Genomic DNA, 13,237 nt, shown 5'->3' on the forward strand with positions numbered 1-13,237 from the left:
CCTTCGGCTCCCCCCACGCGCGCTCCCTTCTCTCGCCTCCCTCCGCCCCATCGGAAGGGCGGGGAGACCCGGTTACGGCTCCACTGATTCTTCCCGGAGGTGGGTGTTTGGTGTCTGGCCTCGCTGGCCCACTGCCCAGAAGGTGAGCCCTTCAACTTCTCCAGAAACGCTTCCCCTCCGCCTCCTTCCCGCGCCGGGTGGGCTGGGCTGGGAAGTGAGGGCTCGCCCCGCCCTCAGCGCGAGAGGGAGGGAGCCGGGGGCCCGCAGGTGCACCCAGCCCGCCCCGGGCCATCTCCGGGTTGGGTACCGGTATAATCCGCTTCTAGCTTGTTTGGAAGCGTGGGCACTTGGGAGCCGGACTTCTGCTCAAATCCCGTTCAGTGGCTTGGAAAGGAGGAGGCTTGGGGAGTGGTTGCTCAGGAAATCATCACCTCCGCTTACTGGAGGGTTGATAGGGGCCTTCCTCTTTCTCTCCCCCTTCATTTGGGGTATCCCTTATGGATAAAGAGATGAGTTTTTTTGGTTTCTTACAAAGCCAGCCACGGTAAAGAAGAGCTGCCGCAGGTCGAGGGGAGGAGAGGTAGGTTCCTGCTGGAGAGGGAGAGGAGGGGTATGCGGCCCCATTTGGATACGCAGTTGGGGGTGTATGTGGCAGAAGGTGGGGACGTAAGGTTCCAGAAAAGAAATAGTGGAAAGGTGAGAGTGTGGGAGCACTCAGGAGGCGCAGGGGATGGGGAATGGGTATCGGGGAGTCCTTAGCCGACTGTGGGGCCCAACTTGAGCCACTTGGACTCCTATGTGGCTCTTTCTGTTTTGCAGATTTCCTCCTTTCCTTCTCCTTGACTTTGAAAAAAATATTTCGTGTTGGGCAAGGAAAGCTTTGAGGACGTATTTTGAGAGATTCAGGAGTAAAGAGAGAGCTGACTTATGGAAACTTTCCTTAGCAGCTTTGATAATAAAATTCTAGACAGGCTGCATTTATTGAGCACCTATTATGTGTTCTGTGCCAGACGTTGGAAGAGTCTGGGCAGGCAGGGAATTCCCGTCTGCAGTACTGGTTAGGGCTGTTTACTTCATAAACAACCGAAGGGCGCTTCCAAGTGCCAAGAATGACAGTGATTCAGACCTTCCCTGCCAGAGCTGCTGGGGCCTCTGCATGGTACAGACCTGTGGGAAGAACCCTGCACCATTCCCAGTAAATGGGGTCTTCAGGCAGCATTTATTTTTACAGCCCATTAATACTGACCAGACACCTCCCATCAGCGAGGACATGGTGAGAGTTGTCTCTTTTCCTGTATTCTACATCGAGTGACTAAAACCCTGTTAAAATACGAGAACAAGATAGGAAAGATCCTGAGATGAAAATTAGGTAAACTAGGGTTCCGGCGAAGTTGTGGGTCTCTATAGGTTAGTAAGGGAGCCTCCCATGAAATGATTAGGTAATCCATAGAGCTGGGGAAAAAGCAATCCAGAATCTTAAATCGGCATGGTTTATTTATATATTTGATTATCTTAGATTTGTCTCATTTTTATTGAGGGTGTGTGAGTGTGTACTTTGTTGATTAAAACCTAACACATTACAAGGTTGGAGAGGAAACTGTCCTTACATGACCCAGCCCTCCAGTCTCTTCATGACCATGTGGAATGGTGTATGATGCAACAGTTAAAGTATTGAGCCATATTTGTATCCTTTTCTTTCTGCCAAGGTTTACAGAATTTAAAAAACTTGGTCAAAGCTTGACCTTTTTTTTCTTAATTTTTATAGTGAGCAGAACTTTTTTGATTAATTTTTTTTTAAAGTGTGCTGTGTTTGTAAGGTCCCAATAGCTGAATTATTTCGGTAGCTGTCTTTGGAAATCGGACTTGGTTCAGTCTCAGTACTGTAGGTAAATTGGCACTAGCTATGAAAAAGTCAAAGTTTTGTCAAAACTGTGCTCATGGTTACATATGTACTTGAAATGGCAGTTGGTATGGGATTTCACATATTTTTCATGTATCATTGGAGCTGATGTTGACATTCTGAGAAATGCCAGCCAATATTTATTAAGTTCTCAGCAAGAAGCAGAGAACCAGAGTGGGTGCTGTGATGCCTTAACCAGGAAGAAGAGGATTCTTGTACATACGAACAGAGGGCAAGTAAGACCGCCCACGTGAGGACACCACCAGAAGCAAGGGATTGCATTTGTCTAGGAGGCCAAGGAATACAGAGAGGAAAGGGTGTTTGGAGCCAGCCAAACAGCCAGCCAGTGCTGTGTGTGTTGGGGAAGAGGGAAGGAGCACGTATTAGGGGAAGCGTTGAGGTGTGTCATGGGTCAAAAATAGGTTTGCCTGGCTGGAGCAGAGAACATGAAGGGAGGTAGAGGGGATCTAGTTAGTGGAAAACTTGAACCACAAGTCAGTGGTGTTAATCATTTGCCTCAAGAGTGGGTCTCCACAGGGGGTGACTTTGCCTCCCAGCAGACATTTGGGAATATCTGGGCACGGTTTTATTTTTGCTTGTCCTAGCTAGGAGGCAGGTGCTACTGACATCTAGTGAGTAGAGGCCATGGAGCCTGCTAAACATCCTGCAATGTGCAGGGTATCCCCCATGAGAAAGAATTATCCCTTCTGAAACGTCAGTAGTGCCATGGTTGAGGAACCCTGCCTAGACAGGGAAGGTAAAGGCCGCTGTGAAGAGAAGTTACATCTCAGAATAGGCCTCGAAAGAGGTGGTTTTGACATGTGAGGAAGGATGTTGAGGTTGGGAAGCCAATCTAGGAGACTTGTGCTATGCTCAGGCCAGAAGTGGTTAGGATCTGGGCAAATTCTAATCAGAGAAAAAGGCATTTTTGAGAGATCGTGGCAGATGAGCTAGCAGGGCAGTATAATATTGGGTAAGTGGAGAGTCGCAGAATTGAAATTGGTATTTTAGAGAAGTCTTGGTCCAACTTCTTTACTTTAGTAATTTCTTATACTTGTGCGGCAGCCTCTGTTTAAACACCACCAGGAACAGGGACCTCTGTACTTATGAAGACATGTCATCATATCTTTGGACTGTGTGTATGATGATTATTTGAGCTGAAGACTGCCTCCCCGAAACTTTGTTCTGTTGATTCTTTTCCTCTGGAACTACCCACTTCCCCAGGACAGCCCATCGAACGGGCAAAGACAGAATGACGTTCCCCTCCTGGCCCTCCAGCTGATTAACTTTTCTCAAAGCAGAATAGTCCCAATTCTTTTCACAGTCCTGCATGGGACATGGTTTCTGTCTTCTCAGTTTGTCCACATCTCTCATGGAAAGTTATGGCGAACTGGAACTGAATATGGTAACTGAGACCTGATCTGCTTCACAAAGAGTACCGTAGGACAGCTATTTCCTGAGACCAAGGCACAAGCATCTACTTTCTGCAGCTTAAGCTTACAAAACTGCCCATCACAGACTCATGTACAGGATTCTGGACAGTCAGAACTCCCAGATATTTGTTGTATGAGCTGCTGCATCCTGTATTCATCATGCAGATGTGTGTGTGTGTGTGTGTGTGAAGTTGAATGGACGTGTTTTTGGTTTGTTTTTGTCCCTGTTCAGTTCTATCCTATTTATTTTGGTCCAGTCTTCAGGCCTTTTGGGATTTTAAAATCTTAGTTCTGCCTTGTAATCACATGAGAGAGGAGTGGAGGACGACTTTGTCAAAAGCTTTGTAGTCAGTTATGTTAATACTTCATGAAACCCAGTACTTTGTTTGGCACTGCTGGTCCTGTTTGAGAGCCTGGCGTGCTGGGTGATGGAGGTGAATTCTGGGGGTTGATTAGCCCCAAGTTTAGGGGCGTCTGAGAAATTTGTGTTCGTGGCCAAGCTACACTGAGTTAGGCTCTTGCTAATGTTTGCACCTGAGGTGCCCTTTCGAAATTATTTCAGGCTGTTGCAAACTTCTGAAATCGGTACTCCTCTGGGGTCTTTGTAATTCTGTTTAGACATCTGGAAGAGCATTGCTAATGTTCTGTGCAAATCTGAAGCTTGCCAAATCCGGGTTGCTTTTGAAATTTGTGAAGAGGTAAACTGGGTAATAACTGGTATTGGCAAAAACCATGGATGAAGTTTGTTCCCACTCAGGCTAAGTGTTTTTTTTTCTTCTTCTTCTTTTTTTTTGCTAGTGTGCCTGAAATACTTCATTAGTGAGAGCTTTACATTTGGGGAAGGTGGGGGGTGTTGGGGATTAGAGATAGGCCTTTCTCCCAGTACTAAGCTTTAGCTTGTGGGTGGTATAATATCGCACTTATCAGATTTCACGTGTCTTCACTGAGAAGACATTAGGAAATTACCATTCTTGGATGTCTTTTGAAGTGGACAGGTCAGAAGTCCTGGGTAACTTAGTGCCAAGTTCTCCAAATGTTCTAGATCTATCCAGCAAACTAGATTTAAATAAATTACTTGATTCAGGTGGTTGCCATCCAACAGTGTAGAGAGTGCTAGAACAAGATTCCAGATCTCATAGCCAAAATGTGTAACCTCTTTGTTATGAATGTCCATTGTGCCCCAATTCGTTGCAGGTGTGTTGCCTGTCCAGATGGTACAGTCTGCTTGCTCTCACTTCTGTGCTAGCCCACGTGGGAAACCTGTCTGTATCCTCTGGAGATGAAGGATATTCCTATGAGAAGAAGGGATTTTTGTGAATTTATGAGATTTCTTGAGGGGGGAAATATTTGAAAACCCTTGGAGACTGTCCTTTTACACTTTCAAAGGCTGTATCAAAGTTGAAGTCACCTTGGGATTGAGGATTCAGTGTATCATTTTTGAGTAGGAGGAGAGAATTTTACAGATGGGAGTGATCAATGTTTGAATTAGATAGATGAGGAAATTGAGGCCTGTGGAGCTGATGTAGTGACAGAGCAGGCATTAGAATCTACCTACCTTAAAGACCACAAATTAAATCTAAGGCTAAAGACATCTCTGCTTGGAGGTGTGTAAACAGTGGGGTCCCTTAGGTCTTACTTACATAATTGATCCAAAAGAAGGAGTACCCAGTGGAATTTCTAGGTTTACAGATGACAGTAAGCTCTTCTGAATTATGAAATAGCTAACCAATGGGGATTTACTCCAGGGAAACTGTGCTAGGATATGTTAGTCATCAGAAGATTTGCAGGTGAGTTTCTTGGTGGGCAAATGTGAAGTCAGGTATTAAGGAGGGAATTATGGAGCTGTCATAGGATGATGTTTTGGTGGGAAAATCCAGGAAAGGGCTTTGAAAATACTTGCACAGTGTTGTCCCAGCTTGTTGTTGCAGATTAAAAAGGACAGGAAATACTAAGCTTCATCAAAAGATTTTGGCAACAAAACAGAAAACACAGTCTTAATTGAGTTTCTACTGTGCTTTGTTCAAAGCATGGGCACCTGACTTTAGGCAAGACACCAGAGCTGGAGTGAGCAACGTAACGGTACCTAGAAAGGGTAGACAGTCCTGCCAGAATGGAAGCTCCATGAGGACAGAGCCTCGCCCATCTGCTTTTCTGATGTAAACATTAGAGTTTCTAGTATCTGGAAGAAGATAGCTGGGAGGAGATGTCTCTGAAGCCCATGAAACCACTAGATTAGGGACAAAGGAAACCTGGATTGTTTCCCTAATCCTAGTAAACCTGAATGTGCTGTTTCAGTCGCCTGCTTCCTTGTCTGCCTGCTCCAGTACTCTGTCAGTGTGGTGAAGGCAGGGATGTATCTGTCTTGTGCTCCACTGATTTCCTAGTGCCCCACACATGGCAGGCCCTGCATTGGTATTTGACACCTGAAGGAATGCATGAAGAGGTGCATTCCTTAAAGCTTTATAAGATATAAATTCAGGATAAATGCAAAAAAAATAGGGTACCAGTTTTTCTTAGCCCTGGCTGGCATCACAATCAGCCTGGGGAAGGTTTTCAAGTTACATGAGCGCAGACCTTTCCCCATACCTATTGAGTCAGAGTCTCTGGGAGCGGAGTTTCATTTTGAAAAGAGCCCTCTTCACTCCCAAGTGATTCTGGTGTGCAGCCAAGACTGAGAACCACCATCTTGCATAGTTGTACAGAAAGGCTGGTATTGACTGGAGAAACCTTCAGAAAGTTTTGAAACATTTGTGGCTGACAGGCCCACAATTGGTAGTTAAGACGAGGAGCTTTAAGGATACATCTGTGTCCTTGGAAGATGATGACCAAGACAGCAGATGTCCACTGTGTGGCCCTTGGTGCCTCCGTGAGATGCTGTGTCCTGGATTGGATGGCATGAGGGGCTCAACCTGCAGTCTGTTCTTGAGCAGTTGTTTCCAGAGTGGATCCATAGTGACAGTTACACCAGCCTATGGAAAAATAAGAATAAAGACAGTGCAGCAGGCTTTTCGTGTTTAATTTTAGCATTACGTTTGTTCAATTTAAAGGATCTTTTTTTTAATCTTGGGGATCACTTATTTTGAGGGGTTAATTTTTTTTTCCTTTTATAGAAGGATGGTGATGGTTTGCTTTTGGTATCATTTCTTGGTCACCTAAAACCTGGTAGTTTTATAACAGTCTTCTTTTGAAATTTTACTAGTCTGTGGTACCAATCAAAAGTCTGGGAATTACTACTTCCCTGAGGTGTTCAGGATGTCCATGTCCTCCTCTTGACACCTGCTATTGGGGAAGGATCACACATATGGATGTTAGGTTCTATTATGAACATTTTTAAAAAATTAATTAATTAATTAATTTATTTTTGGCTGTGTTGGGTCTTCGTTGTGGTGTGCGGGCTTCTCATTGCGGTGGCTTCTCCTGTTGCGGAGCATGGCCTCTAGGTGCGCGGGCTTCAGTAGTTGTGGCACGCAGGCTCAGTAGTTGTGGCTCGCGGGCTCTAGAGCGCAGGCCCAGTAGTTGTGGCGCACTGGCTTAGTTGCTCCACAGCATGTGCGATCTTCCTGGACCAGGACTCAAACCCGTGTCCCCTGCATTGGCAAGCGGATTCTTAACCACCGCACCACCAGGGAAATCCCATGAACATTTAATTCCTTAAAAAACCTTTTACTTTCCTTCTCTGCTTGCTGGTAATAGGAGCTTTGCCAGAGAAGGTTTCACTTCCCCAGCAACCCATAAATCCCATTGCTAAATCTCAGCATCAAAAGATCACCAATACTGCAATGAATTCTACAAAGCAGGGAGAAGGAAGGAAGTGCAAGGCAGCCGTTCTCTCTGAAGGGCGTCAGCCACCAGGAAGCTGCCTCTGCAGAGCTCACTCAGTGGAGACGGGACAGATTCATGCCCATCACACTGGGAATGAAGTGCCATCTGTCAAATTCTCTTGTTCCCAAGCCAGTTCTAAGAAATATTTGAATACTAAAAGTCTTTGGAAAATGACCCCCATGATTCTTGCAATGGCACCCTACTGAAATAAGCTTTTAAAATTAGTTTATTATCAGATATAACTAGTTTTTTTTTTAAAACTTAACTGGTCAAGAAGTAATTGAGCGATTTATGGAATACCCATAGCTAATAACAATAATCATTTCTTAGGCATTTACTGATTGTCCAGACCTATGCCCTGGAATTTACATGCATTCTCATTTAATCTGCAAAACAATCCTGAGTGGAAGGTGGATTTATTCCCACTTTAGAGATGAGGTAACTGAGGCTTGAGAGGTTATGTGATTTGCAAAAAAAAAAAAAAAAAATCACAAAGAAGTGGTGGAGGTGGAATTTGAAGCTAGTTTTGTTTATTTCAAAACTCATTCTCTTAATGTACTGCACTCCTCTCGTTTATCTTAGATTTCTTTGTATTCATTTTATAATATTATTAATATTTTAAAGAAAGAGAATCCAATTTTGATGTGTAAAGAGACCTTACAGCTTGTCTAGTTCATGCTCCTCATTTATGGACCAGATCTGAAGCGTGGGTACACAGCTGAGGAGAGCTATAGGGGCACCCAGCTCTGCAGGCTTCCAGGCCAGAGTTCTCATCAGCGCACAGTGGTTTTAGAAAACATCAACCTGTCGGTAAAACCACTTGAGTGAAAGTTGATTCTAGAATTGAGAGGGTAATGTAAAATCACTTCTTTTGGTGCTTTCTCTAGCCCTGTTCTCTTTTATCATCAATATTGGTGATAGAATGCCACTTGTAATAGCACGCACTGAGTGCCCTCCTCCTAATTAGATCCGACCCTACAACACTACTGTACATAAATATATAAAGATGTAGCTAATATTTGTTAAGGTGTTTTGTCCAAATGTTTGCTGAATAAATGCTATCACAAATATATGCAGTTAAAGACAAGTAATCATTACCCATATCCTCTGAGTTAATGATGATGAATCAAGAAATATCCATATATCTATGTGATATGTAGTCTGTCTTATTTATAGATTGATTATGCTCAAATACAATTATTTCAGTGGAGCGAATTCACTCTGTTAGAGTTTCTACTTTAATGGTTCTATTGTTCATATTAACATTTAGCCAATAACCAAGTACAAACTGGGAAATGGTCTGCAGTGTTACACAGCTTGCAGAGATGAATCCCCTTCCTACACACACGCACGCACGTACGCATGCACACACACCCAGAGGCTTTCTCTTTTAACTTAGTTCTTTTCTAGTATTTCTCTATTATGGGACATTTTCCTTTTTGTTTAGTTCTAAGTTCTTTTCTTTATGAATTATTTGTACCTGGAAAATTCTGTACGAAGCAGAAACTTTGTAATTACATCTGTAATTTGTGCTCTAACCAGAGAGAGTTAGATGCTAGCTGTGGTCTCAGGCATATCCCAAACACTGCCCGAAGCGGGCCTCACATGGGATAATTTATGACAGCTGGTACTCAACCTCAGGGTAGGGTGATCAGGAGGGAGTGGGGGGTGAACCTGGGCTGAACCAGCAACTGCAGGTCCTGTCTAAAAGGGGCCTGTTGAGCAGATCTGTTCAGCAGCCAACTGTTGCCATATGGGAATGTGGGCCAGTCTTGACAGATCTTCTGATTTTTTCAGTGTAAGCCAGAAATCTGGATTACTTAAAAATCTCCTGATTTTAAAAGATTGGCTAACACGACGTTTTAAAAAGAACTTCCTGCAGACCAAACAAAATAGCTTTGTGGGCTGTATACCGCCTGTGAGCTTAGGCCCTTAGAGATAGATAGCCCTTTAGTGGCCAGGTAAGTGGAAGCATATGAGTTAAATAAAAGCATAATACACTTTTAAAAAGTTGAAACAAAGCAAAACTTGATGTCATCGTTTTATGTACCACACACACACACACACACACACACACACACACACACACACACACACAAAACACACAACACACACAACACACATATACAGAAAGCAGAACAAACCAAACCAAAATCCCCATACTTGTAATGGTAACCATTTCTGCCCTTTAAATTTGGTTTGTTACATCCAGAGTGGTTACATTTGAAGGGGTTGTCCTGCCTGAGGAGTGACAGACTCAGAGAAGTACGCGGAGTATGGGAATGCAGCAGGTAGGAGAAGATACGGGGTGGGTGGGGGGGGCAGGTGGGCCCCGTGGCAGAGAACAAAGGGTCAGAGCCGCTTGGAGGGCAAGAAGGATCGTCCACCCCAGAAGACAGGCGAAGAGGAATACTCCGTTATATCTTAACACTGATTTGGGGGTTATGGGGAGGAGAGGGAGATAAAAGAGGAGTCCTTACATGAGAAGGGAACATTGTGATCTGATAAATATTCAGAAATAGCGCAGAAGCTCTGGTTGGGCAGAGGGCTGTTGTTTTGCCGTTCCTAGTGTACACGTTAACTTGTGTGGTGGCTTCTTCAAAAGGAGAGTTGGAGTGAAAAGGAAAAGAAAGGATTTAGGTCAGGAGGATATAGAGTGAGGAAAGGAAGAGGCGACGACAGCTGAAAACGTTTCCACGGTACAGACAAGCACTCTTCCCCCACCCCGTAAACCACGGCATTGTCTGAGCGGCGATAGACCCGCCGCTCCCGGATGGCTCTGGACTCCAGCTTGTTTGGCTTGCGGGGGGCTGGTGTGCTCAGTGCCACTGGTGTAGCCCCCATGGTCCCTTCGTGTGAAGTCAGTGGCCGCAGGGCTGCACCTGCCCCGCCAGGCACGCTGATTGGAGGTCAGTGCAGGCTGAGTTTTAGCCCCTCTTCCTGGCTGGGTGCCCCCGGGCAGGCCATGACCCCAGACCTGTGTTGTGACCCTTCCTTCTAGTGCTCCTGTCTTTAGTTTTATCTGCTGTTCTGGGGAAAATCCTTCCATTGTTTAAGTCTAATCTGTTGTAGTACAGACGCCCTCTCCGAAGGAGAGGAGAGGTGATACTCCAGCAGCTCTGTTACTAGCTGAGTCTAGACTTTTAGCCTGAGAGGGGATTTTTAAAACCATTTTTCTCTTAATCATCCCAAGGATAGCACATTGTTCTTGGAATTCCAGCATTTTCTGGGAAATAATCCTTTTGATTCATCAGCAGGTTTTATCCCAGTCTTTAGGATTGCCGTCCTTCTGTGACCTGAACCATGTCTTTCTCAGCTGGTATAACTTTAAATTTTTAACGCTTTGGTTGTTTTCAGAATATAAAGCAAATTTTACAGATGTTCCCCTATGTTAGTTAGTTCAGTGCTATAAGTTCTTCGTTTTGTTTTATTTAGTTTCTCAGCATGGAAGCCCCTTTGTAGTATGGAGAGAATGGGTACAGATTTACTTGCACTGTTGCTGGGAAGGAGGAAGATTCTTCGAATTCCACTGTTTGTTCTTCCGGGGACTCTAGTTCACAGATGGAAATCCTGGAAGATCCTATCAGGAAGTGAAATTTGTAAATAATCGTGCTGGTTTGGGGCATTATGGATTAACAAATTGTGCAAGAAGTCTTCTTCAACCTTCTAAAATACACTTGAAAAAGAACACAATTGTAGAGAGTAATCTATTCTGGAAATAATAATAGGAAACACTTGCGTAGTACTTACACGTGCCTGGCACTGCTTGGAGCACTTTATATGTATTAGGTCATGTGTTCCTCACAACAGCCCATTTGTAGCAGAGAACAACAAGGCCTAGTTGCCCTGTCTGGCTGCACTTCCCCATCTCTGTGAGCAGCCAGGGGACTCAAGGCCACAGAGCTGGAAGCGACAGAGCTGTGATTGGAACCCAGGCCGTCATGGCTTCAGAATCTGTGCTTTTGAGGACTGCGTTATGGCCTCTTGTACTCTTCTCACGACAAGGATTGCAAATAGGCTTTACAAACTTCTTTTGCTTTCCATATCCCCTCAGCTTTAAACTCAGGATCTGGGTTTGATTTTTAAAAAAAAGAAAATTATACTCCTTCCCTAATACCTCCTCCCCAAACCACATGAACAAACAATTGTCAGGAGACAGTTTCCATCTAGGAACAGAAACTAAAGGGTCTTCCTGGAACACTGTCCTAAGATACCGGACTGATCATTCTAAGGGCTGCAGGTGGGGGGCCTCCTTGCTGTGACAGCCCTCACTCTTGGCACCAGATTTGTTTTTAAGAGGACAGAAACTCTTAACTTTACAACTAGTGGATTTGGTGAGCTTCTGAGAAGGTTTTAAAAATTGCTTTTCACACTTCATAAAAGACAGTGGGAAGGGCCAAGGACTTGGAGCTTAGATGACTTGAGTTTAGTCCTGGCACTCTTCTGATCGCTACTGACTGTGTGGCCTTGGACTTCTCGACTTGGGTTTCATCCCCTGTAATTGGTGGAGGGGGTGGGGTGATAACGGCAATAGGATTGGTTTGGTGAGGATAAGAAGCTATTACATAGGACGATATTTTATTGACAACAATGGCCGTGTGTTTTAGGCAGCTGGGGACCAGCGTGCGCTCTGTGAGCCTCGGGAGTCTTTCCCGTTGGGTGAGTGGTGAGCTGGATGCTTGGGAATTGGTGGGAAGGTTTGCGTTGGTCTGAGCTTCTTTCCTTTCCTGTTCTCTCCTTACCTGTGGTACAGTGTGGATGATAATGTGGGTGTCCACTCAGTTTCTGGCCCAAACTCCTTTTCCTTGGTGCCCCCTCCTGCTTTGGGCTCGCCTCCAGTTTGCCTACAAAGTGCCGTTTGTTGTGAGGGTGAAGCGGGCAATTCTCTGGGCAGTGCAGTTACTGTAGTTCAAAGCAGAAAGCCAAGCTGGAGGAGGAGGGACAGACAGGGCTTGTTCGTTAGAATTTTGTACATTGATTTTTGAAGGAAAGAAAGGGGATTAAGAGATGACTTCTCAATAGAAATATTATGAAATGCCCTTCATAACAGAACAAAATTGGGCAAGGAGAAAGGGCTTTAAGAAATCACTGCTTATTACTTTGAAAGTAAATGCTTTTGTTTGTTTGTTTTTGAGTGGAGGCAAATACTTTTGGAACTCTTCCTATGTCTGCAATGCATTCTGGTAGGATAGGAAACAAAAATTGATAAACGATATTTACAACAGCTGTCATTTTGGTGCATTTTAGGTGGTCCGCATTGGGCCACTTTTCCTGTTTTATCCTCAAATTAGTCATGAAGGTAGGTATCATTTTTTGTGTGTCCCATTTCAAAGATTATAAAATTGAGGCTCATAGTATTTAAATAACCTACCAAGGGTTACAGTGCTAGTAAGTAACCGGAAGAGCTAAACTTTGAACCTAGTTCTGTCTCTCATTCACATTATGGAAAATGAGTGTGTTACATGCCCCTGCTTTCAGGGGGAGACCACCACGTACGCAGTTTGGTGTAATTCAGCTCAGCACGCAGTGTATGCTGTAATTCCTGCATGAGCTAATTTTTTTGAACATTTGTTGAGAGGAAGGAGAGACTGATTTTGATTGGAAAGATCAGAGAAGGTTTCACAGGGAAAAATAACTTGAGCAGCGCTGAGGGAACATTGGGGCAGCAAGTGCCAAAGACATAAAAGAAGCGTGTGATGTGTTCGGGGAATGGTGCTGTGACAGAGTGAGGGATGTGGGAGGGAAGGAGGGCGGAAAAGTAGTTCGGGACAGATCACAGAGGGTCTCGAGTGTCCTGCTAAGGAATTGAGACTTCATTCCATTGCCTTTGAAGGTTATTCCATTAAACATTCTTGAGAAGGGGAATCATTTACTCTAGTCTCTGATGTGACTGATTCTGGTGGCAGTGTCTAGAAAGGAGTAGAATGTGTGCCGCAAAGGTTCCCCCAACCAGACTGCAGCATAGGGTCACCTGGGAGTCCTTAAACATACAGATTCTGGGAACACCCCATGCCCACCAGCAGCACCCACCCACCCCCTGCCCCGGACATTCTGTTTAAAAGCCTGCAGGTGATTCTGGGTG

General features: G+C 44.6%; 1 protein-coding gene across 3 annotated transcripts in view; it reads left to right on the top strand.

The window, feature by feature from the left end:
- Positions 1-70: 70 nt before the first annotated feature.
- The window catches only part of LRRC8D (leucine rich repeat containing 8 VRAC subunit D), a 111,237-nt gene continuing 98,070 nt past the window's right edge, over positions 71-13,237 (top strand). The window contains exon 1 of one of the 3 annotated variants that reach the window (XM_024743568.1): positions 71-142. The gene's annotated coding sequence lies outside the window, so the exon portion shown is untranslated. Of the gene's footprint in view, positions 143-321; positions 581-13,237 lie in introns of those variants that run through there. The other 2 variants (XM_024743567.1, XM_024743566.1) reach the window with 2 other exon arrangements.

Source organism: Neophocaena asiaeorientalis, unplaced genomic scaffold (assembly GCF_003031525.2).
Source record: "Neophocaena asiaeorientalis asiaeorientalis breed wild unplaced genomic scaffold, Neophocaena_asiaeorientalis_V1.1 scaffold317, whole genome shotgun sequence".
Classification (NCBI taxonomy): Eukaryota; Metazoa; Chordata; class Mammalia; order Artiodactyla; family Phocoenidae; genus Neophocaena; species Neophocaena asiaeorientalis.